Below are 26015 nucleotides of genomic sequence, written 5' to 3'. Positions count from 1 at the left end.
TTCGGCCTTCTGCTGTGTATAGATGGCACCGTGCGGCCTCCTGCAGTGTATAGATGGCACTGGGCAGCCTCCTGCTGTGTATAGATGGCGCCGTACGGCCTCCTGCAGTGTATAGATGGCAACGGGCGGCCTCCTGCGGTGTATAGATGGCGCCATGCGGCCTCCCACTGTGTATAGATGGCTACGTGCGGCCTCTGCTGTGTATAGATGGCTATGTGGGGCCTCCCGCTGTGTATAGATGGCACCGTGTGGCCTCCTGCAGTGTATAGATGGCCACGTGCGGCCTCCCGCTGTGTATAAATGGCTACGTGCGTTCTCCGGCTGTGAATAGATGGCTACGTGTGGCCTCCCGCTGTGTATAGATGGCTACATGCGGCCTTCTGTTGTGTATAGATGGCTACGTACGGCCGCCTTCTGCTATGTAGAGATGGCTACGTGCGGCCTCCCGCTGTGTATAGATGGCTATGTACAGCCTTCTGCTGTGTATAGATGGCACCATGCGGCCTCCCGCTGTGTATAGAGGGCTACGTGCGACCTCCCGCTGTGTATAGATGGCTATGTGCGGCCTCCCGCTGTGTATAGATCGCACCATGTGGCCTCCCGCTGTGTATAGATGACTACGTGCGGCCTCTCGCTGTGTATAGATGGCTACGTGCTGCCTCCGTCTGTGTATAGATGGCTACGTGCGGTCTCCCGCTGTGTATAGATGGCTACGTGCGGCCTCCCGCTGTGTATAGATGGCTGCGTGCAGCCTCCCGCTGTGTATAGATGGCTACGTTCGGCCTCCTGCTGTGTATAGATGGCTGCGTGCAGCCTCCTGTGGTCTATAGATGACTATGTGCGGCCTCCCGCTGTGTATACATGGCTACTTGCGGTCTCCCACTGAGTATAGATGGCTACGTTCGGCCTCCTGCTGTGTATAGATAGCGCAGTGCAGCCTCCAGCTGTGTATAGATGGCACAGTGCGGCCTCCCGCTGTGTATAGATGGCTACGTGTGGCCTCCCGCTGTGTATAGATGGCTACGTGCGGCCTCCCGCTGTGTATAGATGACTACGTGCGGCCCCCTGCTGTGGATAGATGGCACCGTACTTCCTCCCACTGTGTATAGATGGCACCGTGCGGCCTCCCACTGTGTATAGATGGCTACGTGCTGCCCCCTGCTGTGTATAGATGGCTATGTGCGACCTCCTGCTATGTATAGATGGCACCGTGCTTCCTCCTGCTGTATATACAGTACAGACCAAAAGTTTGGACACACCTTCTCATTTAAAGATTTTTCTGTATTTTCATGACTCTGAAAATTGTACATTCACACTGAAGGCATCAAAACTATGAATTAACACATGTGGAATTATATACTTAACAAAAAAGTGTGAAACAACTGAAAATATGTCTTATATTCTAGGTTCTTCAAAGTAGCCACCTTTTGCTTTGATGACTGCTTTGCACATTCTTGGCATTCTCTTGATGAGCTTCAAGAGGTAGTCACCGGAAATGGTCTTCACTTCACAGGTGTGCCCTGTCAGGTTTAATAAGTGGGATTTCTTGCCTTATAAATGGGGTTGGGACCATCAGTTGTGTTGTGCAGAAGTCTGGTGGATACACAGCTGATAGTCCTACTGAATAGACTGTTAGAATTTGTATTATGGAAAGAAAAAAGCAGCTAAGTAAAGAGAAACGAGTGGCCATCATTACTTTAAGAAATGAAGGTCAGTCAGTGCGAAAAATTGGGAAAACTTTGAAAGTGTCCCCAAGTGCAGTTGCAAAAACCATCAAGCGCTACAAAGAAACTGGCTGACATGAGGACCGCCCCAGGAAAGGAAGACCAAGAGTCACCTCTGCTTCTGAGGATAAGTTTATCCGAGTCACCAGCCTCAGAAATCGCAGGTTAACAGCAGCTCAGATTAGAGACCAGGTCAATGACACACAGAGTTCTAGCAGCAGACACATCTCTTCAACAACTGTTAAGAGGAGACTTTGTGCAGCAGGCCTTCATGGTAAAATAGCTGCTAGGAAACCACTGCTAAGGACAGGCAACAAGCAGAAGAGACTTGTTTGGGCTAAAGAACACAAGAAACGGACATAAGACCAGTGGAAATCTGTCCTTTGGTCTGATGAGTCCAAATTTGAGATCTTTGGTTCCAACCACCGTGTCTTTGCGCGATGCAGAAAAGGTGAACAGATGGACTCTACATGCCTGGTTCCCACCGTGAAGCATGGAGGAGGAGGTGTGATGGTGTGGGGGGCTTTGATGGTGACACTGTTGGGGATTTATTCAAAATTGAAGGCATACTGAACCAGCATGGCTACCACAGCATCTAGCAGCGGCATGCTATTCCATCCGGTTTGTGTTTAGTTGGACCATCATTTATTTTTCAACAGGACAATGACCCCAAACACACCTCCAGGCTGTGTAAGGGCTATTTGACCAAGAAGGAGAGTGATGGGGTGCTACGCCAGATGACCTGGCCTCCACAGTCACCAGACCTGAACCCAATCGAGATGGTTTGTGGTGAGCTGGACCACAGAGTGAAAGCAAAAGGGCCAACAAGTGCTAAGCATCTCTGGGAACTCCTTCAAGATTGTTGGAAGACCATTTCCGGTGACTACCTCTTGAAGCTCATCAAGAGAATGCCAAGAGTGTGCAAAGCAGTCATCAAAGCAAAAGGTGGCTACTTTGAAGAGCCTAGAATATAAGACATATTTTCAGTTGTTTCACACTTTTTTGTTAAGTATATAATTCCACATGTGTTAATTCATAGTTTTGATGCCTTCAGTGTGAATGTACAATTTTCATAGTCATGAAAATACAGAAAAATCTTTAAATGAGAAGGTGTGTCCAAACTTTTGGTCTGTACTGTAGATGGTGCAATGCGGCCCCCTGCTGTGTATAGATGGCGCCATGTGGCCCCCTGCTGTGTATAGATGGCACCGTGCGGCCTCCCGCTGTGCATAGATGGCTACGTGCGGCCTCCCGCTGTGTATAGATGGCTACGTGTGGCCTCCCGCTGTTTATAGATGACTACGTGCGGCCTCCTGCTGTGTATAGATGGTGCCGTGCGGCCTCCCGCTGTGTACAGCGGGAGGATTGTGGCAGCTCATATTGTGTGTATGGGCTCATACTGTATATAGGGGATGTCAGCATGCTTAATTGTGCTCAATATTAAGTCATGCAATTAATGTAAAAAAAAATATTATAATTAATATATTAATATTGTGCCAAATAAATTTCACATGAACTATCACATGATCTGTCACGGGATACATCAGGTGTATGTGTGTGTGGGGGGGGGCACGCCTTCTAAACTGCCCGGGGCCCTTGCTACCCTTAATCCACCCCTGATTGTACCACCTGTGATATTATCTGCCTCTATGCTACACAATATCATGCCCATATTAATAATAATCATTAGTAATTATCTATCACCCTGGCAATATTGTCAAGAATTACCTCCAGTCATGAGCTGCCTTTTGTCTCCAGAAACACCAACGACACACAGAGTTCTCTGCTCATTAAAAAGTTTTTGTCTTGTCTGACTTCTCTGCTCCTCCCAGAACTAAAATTACAAGGTAGAAGCAAAGCAAAGACGTAGATGATATTTACAATACACGGGAGTCATACAAAGACAAAGAGGCTGAACAAGACCTTCACAAAATATGTAATTTGTATAGAAGTATAATAGTAGTTATATTCTTGTACATAGGAGCAGTATTATAGTAGTTATATTCTTGTACATAGGAGCAGTATTATAGTAGTTATATTCTTGTACATAGGAGCAGTATTATAGTAGTTATATTCTTGTACATAGGGGCAGTATTATAGTAGTTATATTCTTGTACATAGGAGCAGTATTATAGTAGTTATATTCTTGTACATAGGGGCAGTATTATAGTAGTTATATTCTTGTACATAGGGGGCAGTATTATAGTAGTTATATTCTTGTACATAGGGAGCAGTATTATAGTAGTTATATTCTTGTACATAGGGGGCAGTATTATAGTAGTTATATTCTTGTACATAGGAGCAGTATTATAGTAGTTATATTCTTGTACATAGGGGCAGTATTATAGTAGTTATATTCTTGTACATAGGGGGCAGTATTATAGTAGTTATATTCTTGTACATAGGGAGCAGTATTATAGTAGTTATATTCTTGTACATAGGGGGCAGTATTATAGTAGTTATATTCTTGTACATAGGGGGCAGTATTATAGTAGTTATATTCTTGTACATAGGGAGCAGTATTATAGTAGTTATATTCTTGTACATAGGGGGCAGTATTATAGTAGTTATATTCTTGTACATAGGGGGCAGTATTATAGTAGTTATATTCTTGTACATAGGGGGCAGTATTATAGTAGTTATATTCTTGTATATAGGAGCAGTATTATAGTAGTTATATTCTTGTACATAGGGGCAGTATTATAGTAGTTATATTCTTGTACATAGGAGCAGTATTATAGTAGTTATATTCTTGTACATAGGGGCAGTATTATAGTAGTTATATTCTTGTACATAGGGAGCAGTATTATAGTAGTTGTATTCTTGTACATAGGAGCAGTATTATAGTAGTTATATTCTTGTACATAGGGGCAGTATTATAGTAGTTATATTCTTGTACATAGGGGGCAGTATTATAGTAGTTATATTCTTGTACATAGGGGCAGTATTATAGGAGTTATATTCTTGTATTTAGGGGGCAGTATTATAGTAGTTATATTCTTGTACATAGGGGGCAGTATTATAGTATTTATATTCTTGTACATAGGGGCAGTATTATAGTAGTTATATTCTTGTACATGGGGGCAGTATTATAGTAGTTATATTCTTGTACATAGGAGCAGTATTATAGTAGTTATATTCTTGTACATATGGACGGCATGCTTGACCCATCATGTTCTTTTCTGTGTGGGTGTTGTCACTGCCAATAGACGGTTCCACATCTCACTCTTACTTTCCACATTGTTCTATAACTATTCAATGGGAATTTAATTTTCTGGAAAAATTCAGCAAATTCTAGTTTGAATAGATTTTCTCATCTCTAATCACAATGTCTATTCATATGTATCAGTGATTTGATCAGCAGGGATCGGGGCTGAGAACCCTTCACACATGTATACAGGCTGGCTGTCAGTAGTGATAGATGATGGCTGTGCTGTAGTACAATGTTCGGTCACAATGTATGTACTGCACGTTGCACAGGTAACACCGGCGTGTACAGTACAGACAATGATCAGTCTTGTAGTCTCTGGTATTCGTGTTCATGGTGCAGGACAGGACAGGACACATTCCTCTTCTACATTTATTCTCCCAAAATAAACAACCTTCCATTTAATGAGGAGACACTTCTTATCGGAGCTCTGATCTGCAGAAGGAAAGCTCCAAATCACATGAACAAATCACAGAAGATAAACCATTCATAAATCATTCATGTGCAACAAGAAATAAGTGAACCCCGGCTGAGTGCATATATCCTGCGCTCAGGTGACGTCAGACTAACACTTCTGTATTTACCATCATACGGAACACAGGCCGCAGATAAGTGTCACCTATAACGAGCCTCCAGAAACCCGAGAACAACTATAATCCGTCCTCTTAATATTTAGGGGACTCCATTGGCAGAGCAGTATGGTCGTCTATGTCAATGGGGCGAAGGCTAAACCCAAGCAATACCCAGCAACAGTATAAGGGACCCCCAGAGAACAAGCTGTTAAATCTGAAATGTCGAGCAAAATGCAACAATTGTGGCCAATAAGAAGAAGAAAGTGGCTCGTGTGTCCCCTTTTGGCTCGTGTGTCCCCTTCTTGCTGGCGTGTCCCCTTCCGGCTCGCTTGTCCCCTTCTCGCTGGCGTGTCCCCTTCCGGCTCGCTTGTCCCCTTCCAGCTCGCTTGTCCCCTTCCGGCTCGCGTGTCCCCTTCCGGCTCGCTTGTCCCCTTCCGGCTCGCTTATCCCCTTCCGGCTAGCGTGTCCCCTTCTCGCTCATCAGAACTGAACATGTTATGTTGCTACATCAGGGGAAAATGATGAGGGGTCTAATCTCGGACCCTATAAAAAGCATTCCGCGCCCCACTGCTGAATGTCAGACCCCTCCTGCTTCATGTTCAATGATTGGCGTCCCGCCAATGGCGGCAGGCCACGCCACTGCTAAAGGGCCTGTGGGCCGGGGGGCAGTCACCGCACCGGGCCCTCCTCTGTCCGTCAGCAACCACACTTCCTGGCCGCCCGCACAGAATGATGGGAATGGAGGTGTCTGCTGACGCTCCCTCCTCCATCATCATTGCTCGCGCTGACAGCCGGAGGGGGGGGCCCAGTGCGAGCGTCAGCAGACGCTTCCACTCCTATCATTCTTCCTCAACGTTACAGGGCGCCCGCTGCTCTGAGATGTCCGGCGCTTCACACCACAGGCTCAGGAGACTGGAGCATCAGCTGGAACCAGGAGAGGTGAGTATTGTTTTTTTTTTAAATCAGTGACTGGTAGCCATAATAGCATATGGAGGACTATGGGGGTGCATTATGCTGTATGGGGGACCACGGAGGATGCATTATATTGTGTGGAGGACCATGAGGGGTAAATTATACTGTATGGAGGACTATGACGGGTAAATTATACTGTATGGAGGACCATGGGGGAGCTGCATTATGCTGTATTGAGGACCATGTGGGGGTGCATTATATTGTATGAAGGACCATGGAGAGTGCATTATACTGTATGGAGGACCATGGAGGTACATTATACTGTATGGAGGACCATGAAGGTACATTATACTGTGTGGAAGACAATGGGGGTGCATTATATTGTATGGAGGACCATAGGGGAGCTGCATTATGCTGTATTGAAGACCACGTGGGGGTGCATTATATTGTATGGAGGATCATGGGGAGAGCATTATATTGTATGGAAGACCATGGGGTGTGCATTATATTGTATGGAAGATCATGGGGAAAGCATTATATTGTATGGAGGACCATGAGGTGTGCATTATATTGACATGCACACACACAGTACACAGACATGCACATGTGTCACCCCAGGCCTGGATGCCACAAATATTAAAGGCTGTGTCTGAGAGCAGGAGGGAGGTTCCCTGCTCAGGGACCATTAGCATGCAGCACCTCCTGTCCCAGGCCAGTAGGGGGAGCAGGCTGCCCTATAAAAGCTGGAACTGGGGCAGGGTTAGAGAGACCAGAACCCACTTCTGAAGTGACCAGAAGGGTTCCTTAGAGGAAGGGACAGGTCAGCAGCAGCTGAGGAGTCCGTGTGGCAGAGGAGAAACTGCGAGCCAGGGACAGAGGCGACGAGAGCCGGTCCTGGCAGAGAACCAATCTACCGGACATTGGGGTCCGAGGCTGTCAGGGTTATAAGCCCAGCAGCAGAGAACCAACCCGCGAGGGATTTCAGGTCCCTTGGCCTAAGAAGCCTGGAGGCTCCGCCACACAGAGGGACCAGTACAGCGAGGATAAAGCAAAAGGTACCCAAGGCCCGAGTCGCAAGCCATACAGGCGAGAAGTACACGGCCAGCTCAGGGACGTGGGCTATTACACCACAAAGAGGGGGATAGTCAGAAAGAGCATAGAGAGAACGGTTGGCCTACACACTCACCCTGACCAGTGGGGCTCCCCCGAATGCTCTCAGACACCCAGGCCCATTCCTAACCGGTACCACTGTCATTAATAATAACTACAATAAAGACCCTGGACTGTTTGAAGCGGACTCTGAACTCTTACTATTGCGGCCTGCACTATCACCCCCAGCATCCACCTACACTGCCCTGAGGCTACACTCCTCCCGTGGGGAGTTATCCTATCCCTGTGCTGCACACCAACACCAGCCTCAGCGGTCTGCCTTGCAGCGGCGGTCATCCCTGACCGCAATCCACAGGTGGCGTAGTCGGACATTCCAAACACTGATAAATAGACTGCCACAATTTGGTCTGACCACCCTGAGCCACGGGATCGGGTTGCCACTACTACCCCCAGCATCGTACAGAAGCCCGGTTCCGGGTACCCCACGGCCCAGGGGACGAGTCACACACACACGGTACACAGACATGCACACACACGGTACACAGACATGCACACATGGTACGCAGACATGCACACACACAGTATGCAGACAAGCACACACACAGTACTCAGACATGCACACACACAGTATGCAGACATACACACACAGTACTCAGACATGCACACACACAGTACACAGACATGCACACACACGGTATACAGACATGCACACACGGTACGCAGACATGCACACACACAGTACACAGACATGCATGCTCACACGGTACACAGACGTTTACACACACGGTACACAGACATGCACACACGGTACACAGACATGCACACAGACGGTATGCAGACATACACACACAGTACTCAGACATGCACACACACAGTATGCAGACATGCACACAGACGGTACGCAGACATGCACATACACAGTACACAGACATGCACACAGACAGTATGCAGACATGCACACATACAGTACACAGACATGCACACACACAGTACACAAACATGCACACACACAGTACACAGACATGCACACACAGTACACAGACATGCACACACAGTACACAGACATGCACACACACAGTACACAGACATGCACGCACACAGTACACAGACATGCATGCACATGGTACACAGACATGCATGCACATGGTACACAGACATGCACACACACGGTACACAGACATGCACACACACGGTACACAGACATGCACACACACAGTACACAGACATGCACACACGGTACACAGACATGCACACACACGGTACACAGACATGCACACACAGTACACAGACATGCACACACACGGTTCACAGACTAGCACACACACGGTACACAGACATGCACACAGACTGTACGCAGATATACACACACATGGTACACAGACATGCACACAGACAGTACGCAGACATGCACACACACATACACAGACATGCACACACGGTACACAGACATGCACACACATGGTGCACAGACATACACACACACATTATACAGACATGCACACACACAGTACACAGACGGTACGCAGACATACACACACACGGTAAACAGACATACGCACACACAGTATGCAGACATACACACACAGTACGCAGACATACACATACAGTACACAAACATGCATGCACACACGGTACACAGACATACACACACATGGTACGCAGACATACACACACAGTACACAGACATACACACTCACAGTACACAGACATGCATGCACACATGTGGCGCCCCTGAGGGTTCAGTCACCACAGAGGTACTGCATCTCACCCAAAGGTGTGGTATCTCACTCTTAGGTAAGGATAGAGTATGGCTCAGGACCCTAACACCTGCATCCAACACTACACTACTCCAGACCAGCAGGAGGGGCAAGATGCGTCGCTTCCCTGCTGAGCCCTGTCCCTGGTTGGAGTGGGGGGAACCAAAGTAGGGGGAACCATGTAGTGGGTGTGGGTGGAGGAAGAAGTTTAGGGGAGCTTAGTAAGAAGTGATATAAAAAGAGGGTGGAACATTCTAGACAGAGTTCAGTCTGGTAGGAAAAGAAGAGGGAGCAGGAGCTCTGCAGGAGCTCTGCTCAGGAGGAGGAGGTCCTAGCCAGAGAGGCCCAGGACAGACTGAGGAGGAGAGGAGCAGAAGGAAGGCTCCAGGAGTGAAGAAGGGATCCCAGGGGTACAGGCAGTGCTGGAGGCCACCCGTACGCCTGAATCTGCCAGGCCGTGGAGGGATCGTTCTGCAGAGGGTACTGGCCCCTAATCAGTGAGAATTACAAAGTTCAATTGGAAACCGGAGGCTTCTGTACTTTCAGGGTGCAGTTGCCACATCCGCACTCAAGTCGTCAAAAAGGTAACCACATAGGATCCAGGGAACTCTGGGTTGCCCAGAAAGATCCGAGGATACCGGCTTGGGACATTGTTTGGTGAGGCGCAGGGCAAGAAGGGTGAGGGCCAGCGCAGGAAGACGGCTGAGAAGGGCATATAGAATGGTCCTGTCAGGCACTCTTGAAGCAACTGGGAGTTTGCTGAACCCCTGCCTGGTGAACGCAGCGCGACGTGGCAGGTCGTAATCCGGAAATTGCAAGCTGAGGAACTTAACAACTGTGAGTAAACCCTGAAGACTGCACCCCACTGTCTCTGTCAATTATTACTGCAGCGCCATCACCCCCTGCACTACACAGCGACATGTTTAATATCTACACTGCCCTGGAGCTAAGCTCTACCTGTGGAGAGCTAAACCAACTCTGCTGCACTGACATCAGCTCCAGAGGATCTGCTCCGCAGCGGCGGCTCCATATAGCCGCATACCACAGGTGGCGCACAAACTGTATATAAAAACTATACATCCCCTGTAAATATTCCCCTTTTGATTGACCACCCTGGGTACGCAGACATGCACACACACGGTACACAGACATAGACACACAGTAGACAGACATGCACACACACAGTACACAGACATGCACGCACACACGGTACGCAGACATACACACACACGGTACACAGACATACACACAGTACACAGACATGCACACACACAGTATGCTGACATACACACACATGGTGCGCAGACATGCACACACGGTATGCAGACATGCACACACACACAGTACGCAGACATGCACAAACACATGGTATGCAGCCATACACACACACATGGTACGCAGACATGCACACACACATGGTACGCAGACATACACACACACATTACACAGACATGCGCTCACATGCAGGCATGCACACACATGCGCACATGCACATGGTACACATATGTGCACACATACAATACGCAGACATCATGGCCTTGGACCATCAGAGGAGCCCACTCGCTGTCGGGACCCAGGCTGCTCCCCCGGAACCTGTTCAGGACCACCGGCGCTGCTGCTTGATTGCAGGCACTTCAGACATGGCTGCACACTGTGCGCTGTGTGACTGTGTCTGGTAGTAATGACGCGGCAGGAGCAACACACAAGCACAATTAAAGAAGCAGTGTCGCCCATTACTACCAGACACAGCCGCACAGAGCACTGCACGCAGCCATGTCTGAAGTGCCGGCAATCAAGAAGCAGCACCGGCGGTCCTGAACAGGTGCCGGGGAAGCCGCCTGAGCCCCAACAGCGAGTGGACCCCTCTGAAGATAAAGGGCCCCGATACTTGCCCAGGTACGCTGGGTGCTGACGCCGACCCTGTGAGGAGGTTCTCCAGTAATGGCCCATATGCAATATTTACAGTGGGGAAAATAAGTATTTGATACACTGCAGATTTTGCAAGTTTTCCCACCTACAAAGAATGGAGAGATCTGTAATTTTTATCGTAGGTCACTTCACCTGTGAGAGAGAGAATCTAAAAATAAAAATCAGAAAATCACATTGTATTATTCTTACATAATTAAATTGCATTTTAATGCATGAAATAAGTATTTGATCACCAACCAACAAGCAAGAATTCTGCCTCTCACAGACCTGTTAGTTACCTCTCCTACAGGATAATAGGCAGCAGCTTGGTGAGAAGGCAACAACTGTTGGCAGAATTATTAGAAGATGGAAGAAACACAAGATGACTGTCAATCTTCCTCGTTCTGGGGCTCCATGCAAGATCTCACCTTGTGGGGTAAGAATGATTCTGAGAAAGGTCCGGAATCAGCCCAGAACTACACGGGAGGACCTGGTCAATGACCTGAAGAGAGCTGGGACCACAGTCTCACACATTACCGTAACACACTATGCCGTCATGGATTAAAATCCTGCAGGGCACGCCAGGTCCCACCTGGCACATGTCCAGGCCCATTTTAAGTTCGCCAATGACCATCTGGATGATCCAGAGGAGGCATGGGAGAAGGTCATGTGGTCAGATGAGACCAAAATAGAACTTTTTGGTATCAACTCCTCTCGCCGTGTTTGGAGGAAGAAGAAGGAAGAGTACAACCCCAAGAACATCATCCCAACCATGAAGCATAGTGGGGGAAACATCATAACATGGGGGGTGATTTTCTGCAAAGGGAACAGGACGACTGTGCCATATTGAAGGGAAGATGGATGGGGTCATGTATCGTGAGATTTAAGCCAATAACCTTCCTCCCACAGTAAGAGCATTGAAGATGGGTCATGGCCGGGTGTTCCAGCAATACAATGACCCGAAACACATAGCCAGGGCAACTAAGGAGTGGCTCCGTAAGAAGTATTTCAAGGTCCTGGAGTGGACCAGAACCAAGAGCCGATCTCCAGACCTGAACCCAATAGAAAATCTTTGGAGGAAGCTAAAACTCAATGTTGCCCAGCGACAGCCCCGAAACCTGAAAGATCTGGAGAAGATCTGTATGGAGGAGGGGGCCAAAATCCCTGCTGCAGAGTGTGCAAACCTGGTCAAGAACTACAAGAAACGTCTGACCTCTGTAATTGCAAACAAAGGTTTCTGGACCAAATATTAAGTTCTGTTTTTCTATTGTATCAAATACTTATTTCATGTAATAAAATGCTAACTAATTATGTAAAATCATACAATGTGTTTTTCTGCATTTTATTTTTAGATTCTGTCTCTCACAGGTGAAGTGACCGACGATAAGAATTACAGATCTCTCCATTCTATGTAGGTGGGAAAACTTGTAAAATCAGCCGTGTATCAAATACTTATTTTCCTCACTGTATATATAATGGGGAGGTTCTTCAGTATATATGAAGTGATCCATAACAACTTAGGAAATAAACAGGTTTTTATTTTTATTTTTTAAACTGTAAATGTTAATTGGATACATTTTGTAATTGGGGTAATTACCCTATTTTGCGGTCTTCATGCAGAAAACACAGTGCTGCAGGGTAAGAAGATTTCCGAAACAGTCTTAGGCTATGTGCCCACGATGCAGATTTTAAGCAGAAATTTCATGAGCGTTTTTTCCTCTCCCTGGCAGATTTTACATGCATTCTTTATGCCAGGGAGAAGCGTTTTTTAAGCGTTTTCGCATTCGTTTTTTCAAGCGCTTTTCCAAGCGATTTTAGCATCACTTGGAAAGTGCTTGACAAGTTGGTCACACAATATAAATCCATGCAACCGGCAACTGGGATGGATTTATATTGTGTGACCGAGATTTCTGCTTAAAATACTGCACCTATAGTAAAAAAAGAAAAGAATTCTAAAGTAAAAAATAAAGAAAAATATTCATACACAAATCTCCGGCAGCCCCCAGTCTCCTCCCGGCGATGATCCTCTCTCCTCGGCGGCCCGCGGTGTTCTGAAAGGACCTGCGGTGACGTCATTTAGTCATGTGATAGTCACACGACTACTGACGTCAGCGGTTGCATGACCATCACATGACTAAATTATGTCACCGCAGGTCCTGCCAGTACATCGCGGGCCGCCATGGAGAGAGACCAGGGGGCTGCCGGAGATTTGTGTATGAATGTTTTTTTTTTATTTTATTCTTTTTTAAATCGCAGGTGCCGTGGTACCCGGGTCGGATGAGAGTCTCCTCTTCTCCAGACCCATGTACCATCCGCGCATTGAACCGTATAACATCCGCACGTATTCATGCGGATGTTATACGGTTCAATGCAAGTCAATGGCGGCGATTTCGCCGCAAAATCGCACAATAAATGGTTGTGCTGCGGATTTTTCCGCAGTGGAAATCTCCACAGCATGTGCACAGCACATGCAGATTATCATTGGGAAACATGGCAGACATCTTAACAAGCGATTTTTAATGCATTTCCGCTGCAGAAATACCGACACCTCCATCATTACTATCTGGCCACCGCCCGACACCTCCATCATCACTATCTGGCCACCGCCCGACACCTCCATCATCACTATCTGGCCACCGCCCGACACCTCCATCATCACTATCTGGCCACTGCCTGACACCTCCATCATCACTATCTGGCCACCGCCCGACACCTCCTTCATCACTATCTGGCCACTGCCTGACACCTCCATCATTACTATCTGGCCACCGCCCAACACCTCCATCATCACTATCTGGCCACCGCCCGACACCTCCATCATCACTATCTGGCCACCGCCCGACACCTCCATCATCACTATCTGGCCACCGCCCGACACCTCAATCATCACTATCTGGCCACCGCCCGACACCTCAATCATCACTATCTGGCCACCGCCCGACACCTCCATCATCACTATCTGGCCACCGCCCGACACCTCCATCATCACTATCTGGCCACCGCCCGACACCTCCATCATCACTATCTGGCCACCGCCCCAACACCTCCATCATCACTATCTGGCCACCGCCTGACACCTCCATCATCACTATCTGGCCACCGCCCGACACCTCCATCATCACTATCTGGCCACCGCCCGACACCTCCATCATCACTATCGGGCCACCGCCCGACGTCTCCATCATCACTATCTGGCCACCGCCCGACACCTCCATCATCACTATCTGGCCACCGCCCGACACCTCCATCATCACTATCTGGCCACCGCCCAACACGTCCATCATCACTATCTGGCCACCGCCCGACACCTCCATCATCACTATCGGGCCACCGCCCGACGTCTCCATCATCACTATCTGGCCATCGCCAAACGCCTCCATAATCACCATCTGGCCACCGCCCGACACCTCCTTCATCACTATCTGGCCACTGCCCGACGCCTCCATCATCACTATCTGGCCACTGCCTGACACCTCCATCATCACTATCTGGCCACTGCCCGACACCTCCAGCATCACTATCTGGCCACCGCATGACACCTCCATCATCACTATCTGGCCACTGCCTGACACCTCCATCATCACTGTCTGGCCACTGCCCGACACCTCTATCATCACTATCTGGCCACAGCTCAACACCTCCATCATCACTATCTGGCCACTGCACGACACCTCCATCATCACTATCTGGCCACCGCCTGACACCTCCATCATCACTATCTGGCCACTGCCCGACACCTCCTTCATCACTATCTGGCCACTGCCCGACACCTTCATCATCACTATCTGGCCACTGCCTGACACCTCCATCATCACTATCTGGCCACCGCCCGACACCTCCATCATCACTATCTGGCCACCGCCCGACACCTCCATCATCACAATCTGGCCACTGCCCAACACCTCCATCATCACTATCTGGCCACCGCCCGACACCTCCATCATCACAATCTGGCCACCGCCCGACACCTCCATCATCACTATCTGGCCACCGCCCGACACCTCCATCATCACTATCTGGCCACTGCCCGACACCTCCTTCATCACTATCTGGCCACCGCCCGACACCTCCATCATCACTATCTGGCCACTGCCTGACACCTCCATCATCACTATCGGGCCACCGCCCGACGTCTCCATCATCACTATCTGGCCATGCCAAACGCCTCCATAATCACCATCTGGCCACCGCCCGACACCTCCTTCATCACTATCTGGCCACTGCCCGACGCCTCCATCATCACTATCTGGCCACTGCCTGACACCTCCTTCATCACTATCTGGCCACTGCCCGACACCTCCATCATCACTATCTGGCCACCGCCTGACTCCTCCATCATCACTATCTGGCCACTGCCTGACACCTCCATCATCACTATCTGGCCACCGCCCGACACCTCCTTCATCACTATCTGGCCACTGCCCGACACCTCCATCATCACTATCTGGCCACCGCCTGACACCTCCATCATCACTATCTGGCCACCACCCGACACCTCCATCATCACTATCTGGCCACCGCCCGACACCTCCATCATCACTATCTGGCCACTGCCTGACACCTCCATCATCACTATCTGGCCACCGCCTGACACCTCCATCATCACTATCTGGCCACCGCCCGACACCTCCATCATCACTATCTGGCCACCGCCCGACACCTCCTTCATCACTATCTGGCCACCGCCCGACACCTCCATCATTACTATCTGGCCACCGCCCGACACCTCCATCATCACTATCTGGCCACCGCCCGACACCTCCATCATCACTATCTGGCCACCGCCCGACACCTCCATCATCACTATCTGGCCACCGCCCGACACCTCCATCATCACTATCTGGCCACTGCCTGACACCTCCATCATCACTATCTGGCCACCGCCCGACACCTCCTTCATCACTATCTGGCCACCGCCCGACACCTCCATCATTACTATCTGGCCACCGCCCGACACCTCCATCATCACTATCTGGCCACCGCCCGACACCTCCATCATCACTATCTGGCCACCGCCCGACACCTCCATCATCACTATCTGTCCACCGCCCGACACCTCCATCATTACTATCTGGCGACCACCCAACGGTCAGACAGGGTAAAATCTTATCAAAAATCAGTGTCAAACTCTCTTTAATTGAGTTATCCTCATAATCAAATCTATGAAGTATTCAGAAAATTTCAAAAACTGGCCGGCACTTCCAAAACAAGAAATAGGTGTGCACAGGTGCTTACTAGGAGCAGCTACCTCCATATACAACTAACAAACAAAGCAGCACACTGCAACGCTAAGTGTGTGAACATGAAATATATGAAATTTGAATAGCATTGCTACTTTGTTTGTAAGTACAAACACACACACAAACAGACTTTTGTCCCTTAGAAAGGAGTTCATATTGGCAGGGTCCTGGTATGACGAGAAACGCCTTACCATGGCTACCAGGTATACATGAGTTGGCCAATTTATGCGCTAAGATTTCTCATTTATTTCTATTTTCTACAGCAGTAATGCTATTCATATTTCATATATTTCATGTTCGCTTACTTAGCGTTGCAGAGTGCAACATCGTTTGTTAGAAAATTACATATTTGTTAGACATTTAGGGAGGTTTGAATGGTTCCATCGAGTGTGGCTCTTTAAGTGTACAGCAAAAATAATCCAGAAATGTACCAGAAGGTAACCACTAATTATTAAATGTACTTAGCTTCTCTTTTTTGACCCACTCTTACTCTTTCACCATGCTTACTTATGCCCTTACAGTTTTTACTCCACTAATGTTCACTCTCCTTCGCAATCCCCAAACCCCAGAACCCTCTAAACAAATAATCATCTCTCCTTCCCTCTTACCCCCCACCTGACCTCATTTACAGACCTACTCCTCAACCTCAGTTCCAGGGGCATCATCAGAGCATTACTGCCCTTACTGCTGTATTGGGCCCGGTGTCACGGGTGTGTCAGATGTGACAGTCGCCCTGCAGTTGGTTGCAGAAGATCTCTTCGTTTGGCATTACAGACACCTTCTTAGATCTGTTTCACTCTAGGACCCGGCGGCTTCCTCCCTTCTGCTAATTGACACCCAGGCCTGGGTGTTTAAATACATTATGTTTGCTACTGGGAGGCACTGGTGATATTCACATGTTCCCTTGTGAAGGTTTAGAGTTACTGCAGTCTGTTTACTTCCTCTCTGGTGCTAGGAGGACGTGTGGTGCAATCTCTCTGAACTCGGCTCAAGCTAAGTTACTTTCCCCCATGTTTGTCTCCCTTGTTGTCTTTCGTTATTAGTGAAGACTACTGGTGCTCACCCCCCCTTCCCTATCCAGGGCCAAGATCTAGGGAAATATAGGGTTTAGGTTCCTGTGCGGTGATTGGTGAGGAAATAATATAGGGACGTTAGGGGAGACAGAGTGATATCAGATCAGCCTAGGAGGTCTCCACTCCCCAATTTCCCTAGTGTCTGGACTCCTTTCCCCACTTTTCTTCGGGTTGCACTTAGTCCTACACTTTGCGTGACACCCACTGAGCAGAAGTACAGAGTTGGGGGGTGGGGAGAGCAAATAATTAATTGAAGGTTGGGGCTGGGGGAGAGCAAATGATGAATTTTGAGGGTGGGGGTGGGAGAGAGAGAGAGAAGACATGACAATGAATTGAGGCAGAGGGGGGCATGTAAATATATTGATTCGGGGGTAGCGTAAGTTACAGGGTGGGGGGGCAATGAAGATGCAGAAAGGGCAACTGATATTGAATTGGGGGAAAGAGTACAGGTGCTAATTAATTTATATATTAGGTGGGAAAAGTGGCTTTTTATAGTTAGCGGGAGTACAGTGGTGGATTACAATTTATATTTGGAATGGTGGGTTGCATAATAACTAATATATTAATGGTGAGTTCACATCTGTATTCAGCTGTGTAGAAGAAGGGGAAAAATGAGAAATGTGCTCTAGAAGCGGTGCTCTAGATAACTGTGTTATTTTATGCAGAGACGAGTCCTGGCTGGAAGAAGTGATGGCGGTCTGCGCTGGATGAAGGAGAAAAGCGAAGATGAAGGACTTTAACTAGAGACGTCACAAGTGAGTCAGTGTGTTACCTGTACACTGACACTATACACTGTATGCTATATACAGAGCTCCTGTGTATAATGTCACTGGTGATCCCTGTGTTACCTGTACACTGACACTATATACAGTGCTCCTGTGTATAATGGCACTTAGTATTGTTTTTTTTTACTAATAAATCAGTATTGTAATATTCGGTCACTATGTGGTGGTAATATGTGGTCTGGTCATGGTGTGGCGGTATTGTTCCTTGTATGTGGTATTATTCGGTCACTATGTGGTGGTAATTAGTGTTGAGCGAATTTGTTCGTGATTTCAAACTCATGTTCGTGTGCGGGGTTCTGACTTGTTCGCGCCAAAAAATAGGCTACGCCCATGACCATCCCTGATTTGCCACGCTGTCACACAGATGACATCTGCGTTACAGCGTGGCAAATCAGGGATGTTCATGGGCGGAACCGATTTTTTTGGCGCGAACAAGTCGGAAACCCCGCACACGAACACGAATTTGAAGTGTCTAACAAATTTGCTCAACACTAGTGGTAATATGTGATCTGGTCATGGTGTGGCGGAATTTCTGCCTTGTATGTGGCATTATTCGATCATTATGCGGTAGTGATATATGGTTTGGTCATGGTCTAGCGGTATTTGTTCCTTGTATGTGGTATTATTCAGTCACTTTGTGGTGGTAATATGTGGTCCGGCCATTGTGTGACGGTATTTGCCCTCGTATGTGATATCATTGGTCATTTTTAAAAATGTATAGGACACATTCCTTTAAAGAAAAATAACGAAAAACATACCTATAAAGTATTGGGCATTATTAAAAATGTTTAATAGGTTAGAGTAGAGTAGGGCCCGGCCAGAAGAGTCTCCTTGTTGTGGTGGCGGCTTAAAAACTCTTTTGGCCAGAACAAAAGCTGCTGGCTATGTATGTGATATAGTTCAATGGGAAAGGTTAATGTGTAATTGGTGAGAACGTGGTGCAGAAGTGGAGTTTTTTCAAGAGTGGGCAGTCGGACTGTGGAAGGTTTGAGGGGTGGAGGCGGAGCTGGGGTGGAGCCTGGGTGGAGTCTCAAGGGAGCCCAAAATTTTTTGCCATTATGGGGCCCTGAAATTCCTGGTGGAAGCCATGCTCAGATCTATCCTACTAAAAGCATAAAACAAGCTGGACACTCTCCTTCTCCTACCCGTCCGCCCTCTCCCTGCTTCTCCTCACTGCTGGCGACATATCTTCCAATCCTGGACCCCCACAGCTGATACTTCCTATTAATTCCCCTTCCTATCGCTCCCAACCTAATTTGAACTACTGCAATCTCTCCTACATAAAACCGTCCCCCCGCAGAAACCTCACACTTCTAGACACACTCTATCTGACTCTATTCTACCACTGGCGTCCATATCTTCACTCTACAACACAGACAGCGTCACGGCTTTCTACAATGCCACTCTTGCATCAGCCATTGACTCGGTTGCCCCTCTCATGCATGGCAGAGTGCGACGAATAAATAGACAACCCTGGCACAATAACTTACAAAAAAACTTCGGCAAGCGTCCAGGGTTGCGGAGCAGCTTTGGAAGAAAACACATTCACAAGACGACTTCACTGCATTCAAACAAGCAACACTCGCTTTCAATTCATCCCTCACCTCTGCTAAGCAGACTGACTTCACTGTGTACAGATCCTGTACTCCGCTCCTGTCACTGTGGCTGCTATATGCAAAGAGCGAGTGCCCTGTGAAGTCTCCGCTCCCACACTCCACCTTGATCTATTTTCTGCAATATGGCAGTGAAACTACGTAATTAACCGTAATCAAAATGGATCCAAATTACATTTCTACATGATCAATGAAAAAAGAAAAAAAAAAGAAAAGTTTAGTTACTCTTTAACTATCAACAAGATAAAAGAGAAAACCTCAAAGGTGCAGCCGTGGACAGCGAGCTATGTTACACCCCGATCATATCAGGTTTATGGATTTTATTGCAGGTGATTTATACAATATTAAAGGCACAGAACACGAGTTGTCAAACTGCAGCAATGTGACGCCCCGTCTGTGCCAGGTCCGTCCCACACAGCGGCATTATCTGCTCCTACCATGAATGGCGCCATTCCTGCTTGCATCCTAAGAGATTGGAGTCAGCATGGCCGGACGCTGTGCGATATGTGTAATGCAGGACGGTCACATCCAGCGTCCCACAGGTGACATTGATTGTCCGTCATGATGACTTTATCCAGCCACAAATGGCCTGCAGATAGAAAGTTCCACGCGGCTGCTCCCCCAAAGCCAAATATACCCAATGCTGCCCCTCTGCACCTCACACGGCATCGGCGTCTCCTTCTTGCTGCCACTTTCCAGTAATAGCCCTAATATACCGCACCGTATATTCAATGCCCTCTCGTGTCTTCACACAGTAATTATGTGCTGTAACCGCACATAATAATGCCCACTCTGTGCACCCCAAAAATATCATGTTTGTGTCCCCCACAAGGCAATAGAGCCCCCGTTAAATCACAGTGCTTTCACCATGCCGCCCAAACTGTGCCTCCACCACAAAATCGTGCCCCTGCAGAACGGAGCCTGGTAAGGGTGCTGTGCAAGAATAAGAAAACCAAATACTCAGTGACCCCTGTTCACACAAGGAGGAGAGCAACCCCAAATCCTGTGCAGGGGCAGCGTGATGGTGTCTGAGATGGCCTGTGCGCAGAGTCCTAAAGTGTGCATCTGGAGTGAATGGAGAGGCTGCAGCTTTCTAGTAAGTGTGTTTATTGCCCCCAGCAACGGATGCACAGCCGTGTGAGGTCTTCAGTGCTAGCGCTTTCTATTCCAGTGCTGAATTTACAGCTGCACTGCTCAGAAGTGCTGACTAATGTCCTACATGCGAATGTTGCTTTCTAGTAAGTGTTTTTCTCACCCTAAAGCTGAATGAATACCTAAACTGCTCAGCACTGCTGTATAATGCCCTTAATGCTGCTGCTTAAAGTAAGTGTTTTATCTCACCCCAGTGCGGGATTTACAGCTATGCTGCTCAGCACTGCTGTATAATGTCCTTCATGCTGCTGCTTCAAGTAAGTGTTTTATCTCACCTCAGTGCGGGATTTACAGCTTTGCTGCTCAGCACTGCTGTATAATGTCCTTAATGCTGCTGCTTCAAGTAAGTGTTTTATCTCACCCCAGTGCTGGATTTACAGCTATGCTGCTCGGCACTGCTGTATAATGTCCTTCATGCTGCTACTGTATCATATTACTTAATTCAGCTCTGCATTGACATAAAACAACAGCAACACTGCTCAGTACTGCTATATAATGTCCTTCATGCTGATGCTTCAAGTAAGTGTTTTATCTCACCCCAGTGCTGGATTCACAGCTACACTGATCATTAATGTTCTCTGGCTGCTGCTTCTGAATACCTTTTACATAGAGACAGTTGCACAATAATGTTGCATATCTGTGTGTGCTGTGAGTGGAGACACAGCAGCTGGTCTTCATCCACTAGCTCAGAGACAACTGAAAATTAGAGATAAAACCTGCAGAGGGGAAAACTGGTGAAAATGCAAAATACAAGTCATATAATGGCCAGAAATCATGTTATTCCTCATTATGGACAATCAAGTTCCCTCTTTACTCTCCAAATCACACCTCAGCACCTGTGAACTTGACCCAATCCCATCCCACCTCATCCTTAACCTCACCACAGTCTTCATCCCAACCCTAACCCACCTCTTCAACCTGTCACTAACAACCGGTGTCTTCCCCTCATGCTTCAAACATGCCTCGATCACACCCATCCTCAAAAAGCCCTCCCTTGACCCTTCCTCTCTGACTAGCTATCGCCCCATATCACTACTCCCCTATGCCTCAAAACTACTAGAACAACACGTCCATCTTGAGCTGTCCTCCCACCTCTCCTCCTGCTCCCTCTTCGACCGCTTTCAATCTGGCTTCTGACCGCATCACTCCACTGAAACTGCCCTGACTAAAGTCACCAACGACCTACTAACAGCCAAATCCAAGCGACACTACTCTGTCCTCCTCCTCCTGGACCTGTCCTCCTCCTCCTGGACCTGTCCTCCTCCTCCTTGACCTGTCATCTGCCTTTGACACAGTGGACCATTCCCTCTTACTACAGACTCTCTCATCTCTCGGCATCACAGACTCGGCCCCATCCTGGATCTCCTCATACCTAACAGACCGGACATTCAGTGTCTCCCACTCACACATCACCTCCTCACCTCGCCCCCTATCTGTCGGTGTCCCCCAAGGTTCAGTCCTAGGACCTCTGCTCTTCTCCATCTACACCTTCGGCCTGGGACAGCTCATAGAGTCTCACGGCTTTCAGTATCACCTCTATGCTGATGACACACAGATCTACCTCTCTGGACCCGATATCTCCTCCCTACTAACCAGAATCCCACAATGTCTGTCCGCCATCTCATCCTTCTTCTCTGATAGATTTCTGTTACACGCACGCCGCTAGGTTCAGATAGGGGCAAGACAGGTTACATGAATTCTTTGGAATCCTGGGGGAACCGTTACTCAGGGCGACCATAGACCATGTGCTGTAGCTTCTCTCAGGCACACAGGGGTATTGACCCTCAGGCACAGACACGTAGGTTGTTTCCCTTGCTGACCAGACACACTTGACAAGAGTCCTCATAAACGGTAGAACAGTAGCATTTAATAAGAAGACGTACAGCCAGTGCAAGTTAAGTCTTATGAGCAACAGGCTCCAGTGACAAACAGTTCAGTTTCCTTAGCAGCACAGTTCTAATGCAAAGGCACATTAATGAACACAGCATTCTTTACTTCACAGTGAGATGGAGGAGGTGGGGAGGGTTTGCTGAGGGAGATGATCCCTGTGACACCATTTCTTCCAGTCCTTATCTTTCTGCCTGACAATACTCTGCACTGCTATTTCTGAAACTCTACCTGACCTGTGCTTAGCTTCACTCCAGACTTGAATCCTTTTCACTTGCAGGGGCTCTTCTGTGAGATACAGATCACACACACCACCTTTCTCTTCAGCTCCAGCCAGACAGTAAACAACTTCCCCACAATCCCTCTTCGGCTCTGCTAAAACACTCCCCTTCTCCTGTGACTGTGTTAACCCCTCTAGTTGCTGGATGCTTCTGGAGCACAACACTTCCTGTCTTCTGTGCTTGTGTTACTTATAATAGTTGCTGAATGCTTTTAAAGCAACATCACTACCTGTGACTGTCACACTCTGCAACAGCACTACTTCTGCATGTCACATTTCTAATACTTAACATGGATAAAACTGAATTCATCATCTTTCCCCCACCTCACTCAGCCCCCCCATCTGACCTATCCATCAAATTCAATGGCTGTCCACTCTCCCCAGTCCCGCAAGCTCGCTGCCTCAGGGTAACACTGGACTCTGATCTCTCCTTCAAACCACATATCCAAACCCTTTCCATTTCCTGCCAACTCCAACTCAAAAATATCTCCTGTATCCGCACATTCCTCAACCACGAATCTGCAAAAACATTAGTGCACGCCCTTATCATCTCCCACTTCGACTACTGCAACCTCCTGCTTTGTGGCCTCCCTTGTAACACTCTCGCACCCCTCCAATCTGCCCTAAACTCTGCCTGACTAATCCATCTGTTTCCCCCGCTATTCCCCGGCCTCTCCTCTCTGTCAATCCATTCACTGGCTCCCCATTGCCCAGAAACTCCAGTTCAAAACCCTAACCATGGCATACAAAGCCACCCACAACCTGTCGCCTCCATATATCTCTGACCTAGTCTCCTGGTACATACCTTCACGCAGCCTCCGATCCGCACAAGATCTCCTTCTCTACTCCCCTCTTATCTCCTCTTCCCACAATCGTATACAAGATTTCTCCCATGCATCCCCCCTACTCTGGAACTCTCTACCCCAACACATCAGACTCTCGCCTACCGTGGAAACCTTCAAAAGGAACCTGAAGACCCACCTCTTCCGACAAGCCTACAACCTGCAGTAACCACTGCTCCACCATACCGCTTCACGACCAGCTCTACCCTCACCTACTGTATCCTCACCCATCCCTTGTAGACTGTGAGTCCTCGCGGGCAGGGTCCTCGCTCCACCATACCGCTTCACGACCAGCTCTACCCTCACCTACTGTATCCTCACCCATCCCTTGTAGACTGTGAGTCCTCGCGGGCAGGGTCCTCGCTCCACCATGCCGCTGCACGACCAGCTCTACCCTCACCTACTGTATCCTCACCCATCCCTTGTAGACTGTGAGCCCTCGCGGGCAGGGTCCTCGCTCCACCATACCGCTGCACGACCAGCTCTACCCTCACCTACTGTATCCTCACCCATCCCTTGTAGACTGTGAGCCCTCGCGGGCAGGGTCCTCGCTCCACCATACCACTGCACGACCAGCTCTACCCTCACCTACTGTATCCTCACCCATCCCTTGTAGATTGTGAGCCCTCGCGGGCAGGGTCCTCGCTCCACCATACCGCTGCACGACCAGCTCTACCCTCAGCTACTGTATCCTCACCCATCCCCTGTAGGCTGTGAGCCCTCGCGGGCAGGGTCCTCGCTCCACCATACCGCTGCACGACCAGCTCTACCCTCACCTACTGTATCCTCACCCATCCCCTGTAGACTGTGAGCCCCCGTGGGCAGGGTCCTCGCTCCACCATACCGCTGTACGACCAGCTCTACCCTCACCTACTGTATCCTCACCCATCCCTTGTAGACTGTGAGCCCTCGCGGGCAGGGTCCTCGCTCCACCATACCGCTGCACGACCAGCTCTACCCTCACCTACTGTATCCTCACCCATCCCTTGTAGATTGTGAGCCCTCGCGGGCAGGGTCCTCGCTCCACCATACCGCTGCACGACCAGCTCTACCCTCACCTACTGTATCCTCACCCATCCCCTGTAGGCTGTGAGCCCTCGCGGGCAGGGTCCTCGCTCCACCATACCGCTGCACGACCAGCTCTACCCTCACCTACTGTATCCTCACCCATCCCCTGTAGACTGTGAGCCCCCGTGGGCAGGGTCCTCGCTCCACCATACCGCTGCACGACCAGCTCTACCCTCACCTACTGTATCCTCACCCATCCCTTGTAGAATGTGAGCCCTCGCGGGCAGGGTCCTCGCTCCACCATACCGCTGCACAACCAGCTCTACCCTCACCTACTGTATCCTCACCCATCCCTTGTAGATTGTGAGCCCTCGCGGGCAGGGTCCTCGCTCCACCATACCGCTGCACGACCAGCTCTACCCTCACCTACTGTATCCTCACCCATCCCTTGTAGACTGTGAGTCCTCGCGGGCAGGGTCCTCGCTCCACCATACCGCTGCACGACCAGCTCTACCCTCACCTCCTGTATCCTCACCCATCCCCTGTAGACTGTGAGCCCTCGCGGGCAGGGTCCTCGCTCCACCATACCGCTGCACGACCAGCTCTACCCTCACCTACTGTATCCTCACCCATCCCTTGTAGACTGTGAGCCCTCGCGGGCAGGGTCCTCGCTCCTCCTGTACCAGTCGCTGACTTGTATTGTTCAAATTTATTGTAATTGTTTTTGCTATGTATACCCCTTTCACATGTAAAGCGCCATGGAATAAATGGCGCTATAATCTTCTATATAAATAAAAATGTAAATGTTCGTTTGTTCAAAATCTTAAATCTCCGAAAGTTCTTCACCGATTGCTTTGAAATTTTGACACAACGTTGCATTCGAATACACGCATGTTTTTTTATACCTACTATATTTTTATATACCAGCTGTTGGATGTAAAAGC

At 48.7% G+C, this 26015-nt stretch overlaps 1 protein-coding gene across 4 annotated transcripts in view; it reads right to left on the bottom strand.

Moving 5' to 3' along the window:
* LOC141171846 (CMP-N-acetylneuraminate-beta-galactosamide-alpha-2,3-sialyltransferase 4-like) overlaps positions 1–20015 on the bottom strand; it is a 114013-nt gene extending 93998 nt beyond the window's left edge. For all 4 annotated transcript variants that reach the window (XM_073655474.1, XM_073655471.1, XM_073655472.1 and 1 more), the window contains exons 1-2: positions 19894–20015; positions 3453–3558 (exon numbers count right to left, since the gene is read on the bottom strand). The gene's annotated coding sequence lies outside the window, so the exon portion shown is untranslated. The remainder of the gene's footprint in view (positions 1–3452; positions 3559–19893) is intronic.
* Positions 20016–26015: the final 6000 nt, after the last annotated feature.

This window comes from Phyllobates terribilis, unplaced genomic scaffold (assembly GCF_046119375.1).
Source record: "Phyllobates terribilis strain yellow unplaced genomic scaffold, ASM4611937v1 Scaffold_12__6_contigs__length_324123572, whole genome shotgun sequence".
Taxonomy (NCBI): Eukaryota; Metazoa; Chordata; class Amphibia; order Anura; family Dendrobatidae; genus Phyllobates; species Phyllobates terribilis.
The sequence above is the reverse complement of the archived record's forward strand: the minus strand, read 5'-3'. Positions and strand labels throughout refer to the sequence as shown.